Below are 11,645 nucleotides of genomic sequence, written 5' to 3'. Positions count from 1 at the left end.
TATAATATTTTACCACGGAAGAATTTAGGCTTAGAAAATAGCGCGTCACTTTTTTTAGTGCAATGCCATTATTTAGTAGAAAAGCTTTTAGAAAAGAATCCTATCAATGTATATAACCATCCATCCAGGAGTATATTATTTCAGTTAACTGTAAACCCGATTGTTCAGAAGTACCTAGTAGAACCTCTACAATACAAAATACAATATCAAACATTTGCCTACTTTAAATATCAGTTCGATCTAACACAAGGTACCAGGAGCCCATAATGCTAGCGTATGCTATACAAAGCAGTAGTGTGTACAATATGACCTCTCCGGTCGTTAAAGGAGCGCGGAATAAGCAAACATGCGTAGTCTGCAAACCTACTGAGGATCATGCCACGAACTAAGTTTTGCATTGGAAGTGTTGCGAAACGTTGCTAAAGATATACTAGATATGGCCTCTTTAGTGAGTGTTCCTTATAACCTGTTGCTTGGTAAATAAAAAAGATGAAATGAGACAAATTAAAATTAAACATCTATGAACGATTTATCATAGTTTTTAGCGAGCTTAATTCAATAAGGACACAAGTGCAAGGGCATTTTAAAACAACTGCAATGGATGTCTGTTCAAGTTTGTATATTTTGTGATGAATATCGGTTAATTACAACTAATTAGTTTAATGGAAGCTACACGCTTTTGTACTCAGAAATGACCGTGCGTTGCTTTAAATTTAAATGACGTGGTACGTTTTGCTACTCATATTTATAACAGAGAAGTATCTAAATTGACAGCTTGATAAATGAGATTGAGATGAACGTATTTTGCTTTGTTTATTTTACTGTAATATGTACTATACGATACGGTCCTAAACGTTAAAGCAAAACCACATTATATAGTGTCCATTGTTTCGTTCACCGACTGTTCAAAGACACCATACAGTTCATATTACAATACCGGAAGGCACCTCAAGACTCATAACAAAGCTGGTAGACATAATATTCAGAACTAAATCTGTGGCGAGGCTGTAATATCAGTTCATGTCGCTTCACGGAAGCCACAAAACAGTAATCTCTAATCGCACATTGTCAAGAAAGAGCAAAATATTCATAAGACTACATATTCTTATTACGTGCGGATGAGGGCGTTAGGTCGGCGGCGCGTCGGCGCATAATGTGTTACAATGTGTTCCGAGGTAACAACCTGGGCTTATGAGGCTCTTGTGGTACCACAGATAAGGCACGCCGGAGGCTTTGTGAAGGTACTTGTACAATGTAATAAGGCGCCCACGGTAATACGGGGACGCCCGTCTATTTCGCACCTTTTATAAACAATGTTTACGTAGCTAGCAAGCTCGTTGTATCAAGGATGCAATTAGTTTTCAGGTTCATTGTTATTCTTCTAGGAACGTATGAATTCAGCGCGGTAACAAAACGCTCTCGACAGACGCACGCCGCCGCAGCGCTCGTGACGCATCACTCGCGACTATCGCTGTGTTTGCTGTTGAAAATATACATTTTTACGCTTTGTTTTGCACACGTCTGGGCTACTAAGATAATATGAATAATGCATAAAAACGTTCTACAGAATTTCGTATAGTCTATTTGAAGGTTCATTCCCTAAGTTCTCTTAGTAATGTTTTTTTTTTTTATTATGCTTTTTGTCTTCAGTATATAAACTCCAACATTTTAATACCAGGCATACTTAATAAGTTCTGTTAAATGTGCTACTGTATCTTTGCACATAATCCTAATGTTGAGACGTGGCTCAACTCGGCAAAGACTCGTGCGTAATGGAACGATGTACACACGTGTGGACTAACGAGGTCGTTTGAGCTCTTCAAATATAATAAAAGTGGCCTAAAAAGTTTCCTAGTTCAAACTAGAAGCGGGAAACTAGTGCTCGAGCTGGAAAATTCGTCGGGGAGATAAAATCTCGACGCCTCTCCAATTTTCACTATGTTTTTTTATAAACGAAATTATTTCAAGTCTATTCGAGATGCGCGATTCATTATGCTCGCAGTTGCAAGAGTGGAGCGCGGTGGAGTAAGAGGCAAGTTTTAATAATGTAGGGCGGTTGGCAAGGCTGCTGCCGTTTCCTTCCATTCATCTCTCCCCTTTCCGGTTGGCGCAATTAAAACGGCGGCTTGTTCCGGCACTTAAAAAACTTTTAAAGTATAGGTACAGACAATTTGAACAGTACCCACCGGCACATTGTTGCGAATTATACAATAAATTTAATTTAAGGGATTGTATTAATTTCAGCTTGTTAAGGCGATAATTGCGTTGTTTTGACTTGTTCTTGGTTTAATTTGTGTTTTGGGAAATGTGTACATACCGAAGCGAACGTGCTCGCCATATTGTTGGTTGATAATTTAATTTATCATGATGTCGTTTAACTGAATAGGGGCGTTAAAATGAAACTTGGGTTCATAAGACGTGCCCTGACGAGGCGCCCCTTGCGATGTCTCATGAATGCAATACGTGACGTCATCGTGGTACACAATCAGCGGGTAGGCCGGTGTCGCGAGACGGCGGCGCGCCCGGTGGCGACTCGGCTTTCGATCGGGCCAGTAAAACGTCTGAATCATTCGCGTGTGGTTGAAGCTATTCACCGCTGTGCTGAAGTTCCGCTACGCGTGATTAATGGTCTCGCGTTCCCTCGACATTGTGTTTTTGTGATGCAAATAACTCGAGCCGTCGGAACAAGGAAAATTGAGTGGGAGGACCGAGCACCACCGCAGTTTCAATTGCTTCGCCGCTGAATACTGATGAAACGTTTCGGTTAAAGGCATTATCTCTGTTGCAATGTTTAAGGTGAAAAGCGGTTGACATAAGCGATGCGATTTGTAACGAGACTCGTTCACCTTCAATCAATGTAAGCTGGGATTTCAAGGGCAATGTAATGCTGATGCCTTTTTATCCGATTACGATTAATGCGACATGAGGGTCGTCTGCGAATAAAATAATGTCGAGTTCAAACAAAGACAAGCTCAAGGTATATTCTATGAAGATACCTATGTATCTCTAGGTAAAAGTATTACTACAAGACTTTGTAAAGATGTCGGTTTTAATCCAAGTGAATATAAAGTTTGTTCATTAATACAGCTAGATACTGGTTAAGTTAATCTAATACTATGTATGTGTAGTGTACTTTGTTATTAAAGTTAAACTTGGTGCGCTACTGAAACCGTATTTAGGAGTCAACGTCCGCTTTAAGTTATGTTCGTTACAGAAGTCAGACGAAACACATTATATTAAGTTACATTTAAGTGCTTCTCATCACAATGGTAGTTGGTATATCATTTCTGGCGTTCTATTTACAATTTAGCATATAAATCTTTATATGTTTTCTTTTAGATTGGATACACTGTAGTAAACTTTTATTAGGTTCTTTGTTGACTAAGTAGATACGTTATCTCTTACATTATTGTTAACCATACTATATAGGCACATATCATATTCAATCTTTCAATGTAAGAGATAGTACGATTGGTATTTAATCGTTCCAGGAGTAAAGTGACTAACAACGATTCAATGCGAACTGTTTCATAGCGCAACTTTTCACTTGATAGCTTCCTCACAAGATAAACTTAAAACAAATGACAGCAGAAAAAAAACATTTATATTAATGTAAACATATTGGTAGTTGAAAAACGGGCCACTGCTCAGCAACCACAGCATACTGAACAAATAGAAGTGTACCTTTTAATACAAACGGAAAAATATAACTAACATTAGTCACAGATTGTGCAGTCGGTAATGCTTTGGACCAGTTTATTCTGAGTGCACATTCATGAAACAGTATTCAGAGCAGGCATGTGGTTTATTAAACGTATTTACTATTCAGCTATTATAATCTTACAAGCTTTAACGAGACAATGCTGGCGTAGATATTCTCTTGTTTGTTATTTTGTTTTTAATTTTTAATTCCCGACAGAAAAAGAGGGGTGTTATGAGTTTGACGTCTATATCAGCGGTAGTGATAGCTTTAGCGGCAGCGAAAGCGCTCCTAATAAAATTATTTTTTTATTAGGGTTATTACTATCCCAGCGCAACGCAACGATAAAAAATCAAATATTATTGATATATTGATCAATTTCTATGATAATTTTTATAGTTTTCATAATGGATGGCAAAAGTGGTAGATAGTGTTGGTTTATTTTAAACTCATTCAAGATTACAGAAATTGGTTTCAAGGTTACCATTTTTCAACATTTTCTTATCGAAAACGAAATGACTTCTCAATAAACCCAACTTCAAAGTTAGTACAACATCAAACGACAAAACTTTTACAATAAGAAATCTCTGAAATTGTGTAAATAGCATCACGTTCGTGAAGATATTACACGCACGCACACGAAGTTACGCGTTACTGTATGAGAGTAGAGTTACACGGCACAACACCTCCACTGATACGAATTAGATAAAACAAGATTAAATAAGTTTCAACGAGATAATAATATCATTCTCCAGCGAAAACATCTCGACAAACTTTCATGTTAAAGTTTTTGCAGCGAACGTTAACTATGCAAACTTCTCCTGTCGTTCTTCCACTTTGAAATGTGAAAACAATTCGTGTCTACCCCGGCAAGGCGGTCGCAACAAAAAACCCTTCGTAAGTAATTAAGAAGTTTCAGAACACCGGCTCATTGGCATACTTTCGGCTTGTAATACGCAGTTAATCTCGGTGCAAAAACTTGGCGTTCTATGTTATAATTCACAAGGGCCCGCCCGACGCCACCGACAAGGGTGAATTTCTTATGAGCACGTGTATTTGTCACAAAAATCTATACGTATATTAGACTTGAAATTACGTGCTTTGTGATTTTAGCGTGAAAACGTGAAACTGACGTAGTTATTCAGACCACATTATCATTAGTATTCTTTCACCCACACTTTCGGGTGAGTACGGAGTAATTTAGGCTCTCACAGTCCTTAACTTGTTTTAAAGTTGGTAATATTGTCTGCCACGCTCGTCGCGGCTGGGTCACGAGGAACATTTCATTACGATTATTGTCGAGTTAACGATGTCTTACTAAGTTCACTCGAGGCGGGGTATGCTGCGAATTTGAATAAATTCGTGCTCACACACGGCTCAGTCATTCTCCGCAGCGTCAGACGAAGTCGGCCCGATGTCGCACAAAGAAACGGCGGTAATTCACCAGCTTAGCGCGATCCACTCTTATCTCTTTCAGTTGTGCGAGCGAAGGAGCTCTTAAATCTTACCGAAGCTCGAATACTACTCAAGAATACTTACAAGCCTTTAATTCGAGACAAATTATTGCATAATTTAGGAGTGCCTATTTAAATCCCTAGCTGCGCGCTTCGACGGTGACAGTTGTCGCGGCTTAGCTTTGTGTCGGAGTCAATTATATTTTTAGCAAAAGGATTCTGTCACAAAGGCTAAAGTGCTTAAAAGAGCAAACATCTACTCCTTAATATTCTGAAAGCGAAAGTGAAACAGTTTGCTTGATTTCTCTACAGTTAATCCAATTTGGGGAAAAATACTGCAAAGTTTTTAGCTAGTTTATTTCTGCATTGTTTTAAACGACAACTGCATAGCGTCTGAATATTTAAACTGAAACTATGTTAAAGTTCATGTATGAAGGTATCTGTGCAAATTTTTCATTTTATGTTTGCAGATCGCAGCTATTGAAACACCGCTATTATGTTGAAACGAAACACTGGAAATGCTTTCGTTCTAAATCGTGCAGAACATAGCTCCCTAACAATAGATAGATTTATTATTTGTTGTTGCTGGAATCATTTTGTAATGCTTGTTTTCACCTTCCATTACGAGTTCTAGAATTTGTGGTAAAAATTGAGTTAATAATTCGTGAAGTCTATATACCCAGTAATTTATTTGTTCAAGGCATTTTCAGTATCAAAATTTAGTATTCAGTAACGTATGTAGGAAAACTTGTGAAATATCGAAACACTTAATCAGCTGCATATGTATATGATGCCTACAAGATTTTTAATTGAGTAGTCATTTATATAAATTACCAAAAATAGACATCGGTAAGTAAAACCATTGACGTACGAAAATTGATTAAAAATAGTTGACAATATAATTAACTTAAATGTTGACTTAAATTACTACTTCGGATATACTAATAAAATTCTTATAATTGCCGCGGTTCTATTCTCGTCCCGAAGGAACTACTCCGGAAGTCTATGCTTTTCTTAAGACTTAAAGTCTAGGTTTATCTGTATTCCTATCATATTTCATTTAAATTGGTTCAGTAGTTTAGATTTAAAAGCGATACACACAGGTAGACCAGCTAGAATCTGGGTACCCTAGGAGATCACCAGCATAGAATCACCTATTTTAAATTTTGTAACATTATTCTCGTACACTGTAACTCCCTATAACACGTGGTGAGCTTATGCTCACCTATAGCCACTGTAATATCACCAAAAATTAATTACCACCACAATATGAACTTGTACATTGTTTCGGTTTCACATTTAATTCCAGCGACAATTATTCGGGTACGTTACAAAGGCAGGTTTTGCGCGAGTAACCTGAGTTATAAAAAGGGTCTCGACTCGACCCAACTAATACCCTTGTCATGTTGAGATGAAATTAGTTGAACTCGTGCAGCTGCGCTAGGGAAACCCGCTGTTTGTCCGAAATTTATGTAATCTGATAATATAACGTCAATGTAAGGCAGTCAGGCATTGCCTTAAACGCTGCAATGTGCGCTTCCGCTGTTGGCTTAATTAATTGATAGCTGTTAGGGGAGGGGTCAAGGAAGTGGGATGTGTCGAAATGTGGTTGCCGCGGTTTTTGGATGGCGTCTTTATTTAGAAGTGCGATGCTTACTTAAGTAATGTTTTATGTAAGAAGAGATTGTTGTCAGAAGTAGTAGCTAGTTGCGGGTAGCTTTTCTACAATTTTTTTTCATAGATGAAAGGATGGTTTATGATTACATAAACAAGTTATTATTGACATAATTTAAAATTAAAATATAAGTTAAAATTCCATAATAGGTATTCAACAACCAATTTAAATCATGCAAACGAACGTCACTGGCGTCGTATAAAAAATAAAAAAAGTATCCAATCCAGCCGGCAATCAGAAAAATATTAATGTCACCGTCCTTGTAAATTATTACCGAAACAGATGTTACAGGCAAACAAGAGGTATTCGTAACAGAGATTAACGAGACAAAGAGAACTTGTATAAAAACGTACCAAAGCAAAATAAACTTATTTTATGACAAATATACCACCATTTACAATAACTAAGAGTACTCAAATGTACGTAGATTGTGACGTAAACAGGCGTAGTTAAGTGTGTATCGTTAATCACGTGACTATAAAGCGGTCACGTAGAACGTTTGCTTGCGCTGAAAACAGCGGTTCTATTGAACCCTGTTGTATGAACATTTTCGAATAGTTCTCGATTGTTCTAGAACTTCAATTAATGTCAGTGATGTGGAGAATATATTGTTTAAATAAACTTCTAGTGGGTGATCTGATAGGCTCTGCTCCGCCTTTAGAACATCAGACGAAATATACCGAATGACTATTTAGTAGGTACTGATTTATGTGTTACACAATAACAACATTACATTAAAAAGTTTAGGACTCATACTTTTTTTTCCACAGAAGGTTTGTTCATCAACAATCTGCCTACACTAATTGGCTGGTTGCTGATAAATAATATTATTTGTACATACTTTCTCACAAATAATGTATGAAATGGTGATATGACAGAAATATGTTGTGGTACTTCCACCCAATAATTGAACAATAAACAAACCATTATACTGATATTGTCGTTCTATTCGATATCAAAACATTGTTAGTACTGAGAAACAAAAGCAACTCGATAAATGTATCACTATTACCTAACTTGATTCGGAATTGTCACCGACCACAAATCGAACGAATTATTGCCAATCAAACAAGTTGCAATAGCTCGCCTGTGTGTGTTTGTACCGCTGTATAATTTTGCATTTAAAATCGTGTTCAGTTGTTGTGACATGAATTTATATATAGAGGACCTTATTTGATAAGATAAATCAAATAAGGTCATATTTTTTAACTATAAAAGTACATAGGTTTGTCCATATTTGTGCTTTTCGCTTAATTAACGGTATATATCTATGATGTATCACGTAAAATATTCGCATAAGTGTCAGAAATCAACAACAAAAGCCGTCAAAAGTGAGTACAACTATATTATTCGACACTTCATCTTTCACTGTTAACCCTTAAACCATAACCTCCTGCTGTAGGAAAATGTATCTAAGTTAAGTACTATATACATACTTATTATGTACTACATTATATACTACACCGAGGAAATTTATGTGTTACTTTGAGTAATGAATAACTATTTAGCTTTCTCAATAAATACGCCTGAGAAGCTGGGATGTAAATTGCATCTTCCTTACGACGAGGATATATCGCCTTAGAGACATTTCAACTGAATTATAGATCTGTGGCTTGGCCTATATGTCTTCCTATAATTTATTGAGCAACTCTCAAAGATTACGAGGATTATTTACTGAGAAAATAAACAGGCATTTGATGTTAACAATTTGTCTGTCATCTGCTCCGAATAGAAGTAGCTGAATGATCCTACGTGAATAAACATTTTCTATGTGTACGCTAAAAATAACTTCCTAGCCTCGTTCACGTCAGAAAAACTTGTAAAAAAGAATAATCCCTAGCAGCGGCGCTAAATCCTCTTTCAATTTTATTAGTTTCATTTTAAGAAACTCAAGTGTGAAAAGAAAGTAAGTGTAAAATCGCTTCTTCAAACAAGTTTGACGCACAACTAAGGAAGGATTACGAACCTTCAGTAAAAATTCTGCAGGGAAATGGCAGCGTTCGCTTCCGTCGTTATTAATATCATCTGAGAAGTATGCCTCCCCCGGGAAACATTACAGTAACGGCCATATAAAAGACAAATGAGCCAAGAATACGATCGTGAAAAGCCTGTAATTTTTAAAATATATTTTCTTAAAGCCGCTTTACTTCCATTTTTTATTCATTATTATACTCTTTAACTGTAATATCTTTTGTTTAAAAACATAATAAAAACGTTTTACTTCATCTTATCTTAATCGCAGTGTCTACAGACGACTCGCCCTATATCTTTGCTATTCAAAAACGGTTTTATTCAAAAAAGTGTGCTTATCGCCCGCCCCAAATGATTTGAAAGTATGATTGATGATACATAGAAATGAGAAAGCTTCTTATACTTTACTGCTATTTAAAAGTATGATACCCACCATCGGTTTTTTTGCGATAATTTAGATTTTAATACAGCTATCAAAATGAACTGCGTTTTATTTTCTGAAAAGTTATTTGATGCTGTTCCAGATAATCTTTATCGCGTCGTTATTGTAGAGACAAGCCAATCTCTGCTAGATTTAAACCATTAAACTTTAGAGTGTATTAAATCTGATTAATGTTTGTAATTTATCATAATGTAGTGGCTTTTCTCAGTGTTTTTTAAGACTTTTATTAAATAAGTACTCCCTAAAGTTTTTTAGGAGCAATTTCTTATACAAATGTTAAACATTTTAGATAAGTCAACATTTGATAGAACTTTGCTATTTTTTATTATTTTTACTACTTATAGAATATAAGTGTATTTATAATAATTCCAAAAATACTCTCACTTACTGAACTACAGAAATATTCTACACGTGCCGTCACTTAATGAAGCCTAACGCGTCTTATTAAAAATAGAGTAGATATTAGGTACCCAATTAGTTTGTTGACGAGTACCTACGATTATTGTAGTACTGTTATAATAACTTAACTATAAGAAATAAGTGATTTGTCGGAATTTATTGATTACTTTGCAATTTACTCTGAATATATTTTAATTAAGGAAAACCTTTTGAATTAATTTAATTTTTATAAAATTAAAATTGAGTAACGGTAAAGATGTGAAAAAGTCAGATCTACCAAGTACTACAAGTGGATCAAAAAATAATAATATGCTAATAAATAATACCAGTATCAACTATCAAGAATATCTATGTAAATATGTACATATAAAATGAAATTCCAAAGAAGTATGTACGTCATAAATCCATCCAGATTCGCATTTCTTTCATATTATAAAATTATTCGTGGACAACAAAGGTCGCGTATAAATAACTAGTGCTGAGATTCAAGATTCTTCATCTTGCTGACCTGAAAAGGGAAAATATATTAGGCACAACATATTCTCGTCTAGATTTTTTTGGGGAAATATTCTAGTTAGACGATATTTTTAGGACATTATTAGAAATCCTTTGGATGTCTTTTGGATATTGTTAGAAGTGTATGAATATTAATTATAGGACTTTTGTTGAAAAAAAAGTTTATTTTGATCTAGGTATGTAATCAGCACCACTTAAAACAATCCCGATGTTAATCATGTAATACTCAGCAAAAAGTATAAGGTTCATGAACTTCAATGTAATGATTTTGGAATTAAAGTGACTGAAACAAATGAAAATCAAACAAAGGGGGCTCGTTTAAAGTTCTTCAGCTGTCCTTACGTTCTAATTGGACGGCTACTTTACAATTGCATGGGTGGCAACAATGTTAGCCATGAAATAAACGTACTTGCATAACATGAAAAAGTATTAAAGTAGTTTTACAACGAAACGAAAATTTGCCTCGCTCTATAAGATATAACTACTTCGATTATTATAAAAAATATCTGGTTCATTTGGATAACATTGGTAACTTTTCACACACACACCCATGCACATTTTTTGATTTGTTATATTTCCTTATGTTTAATGTTCGTCAATACCTGACTGTCGCAACTCGGACCCTCAAGACACAGGCTGTAGCCTATTTTGAGGGTCATTGCCAATCATTTATTGTAATTCTTTTTTGATGAATAAATAATATAAAAAAATAATTTCCTAGGTTTTATATGTGTGTTTTTCAATAAGTAATTAGTTATATTTCAGTTTATCTACAACTTTCATCCACGATTTTAGTACCAAGTGTTGTATAGCTGTACGCATAAGTCTAGGATTGGACGAGTGTCCGTAACTAAATGGTAAATAATCCGTTTCGCTCATTCAACGCTTCGAAGTGGAATTATACTACCTTTGTACGAAGCAGATTAAAGTTCTATGCGTTTACTGGTACTGGTAGTATATGTAGTGTTATTCAATTTGAAGTAAGTATACACGCGAAGAAGTTTCATTTCAGAAATGTCAATTTTGGAATCAACATAAAGTAATGATGCGAAGAAATATGACAGTATTCAGATTTAAGCATTTTGCAGAATTAAGGTTATCTATGAGGTCTTAACTAGTACCTGCAAGATGTACTAGACTAGTTATTTTTGTTATCCTGGGTCACGGCTGTAAGCAAATGTCTCGTGACGCTGCTGTACAGAAACCGTTGGGACCAACGTTTTTTAATGGAAACTTTTGGCACAACGAAACCGTCCCAGAGCACTATCTCTTTTAAATTGGAATATATTTTTCTTGGCGAGACTTTACAGTGGCGTGCAAATAGAAAGAACATCTACCGACTTTCTAAGATTTGAGACATTCGCCCCACAGCTATTTGTACAGTGTCACAGAATCAGAAAAATGGTACAACCTTGCATTTTTCATGCACGAAATACACGTTGAACGGCTTTGTGTCATCGAATCCGTACACGCTCATGTGTAAATGCC

The sequence above is a fragment of the Helicoverpa zea genome, chromosome 1, assembly GCF_022581195.2.
Source record: "Helicoverpa zea isolate HzStark_Cry1AcR chromosome 1, ilHelZeax1.1, whole genome shotgun sequence".
Lineage (NCBI taxonomy): Eukaryota > Metazoa > Arthropoda > Insecta > Lepidoptera > Noctuidae > Helicoverpa > Helicoverpa zea.
Note: the sequence above shows the minus strand (reverse complement) of the source record.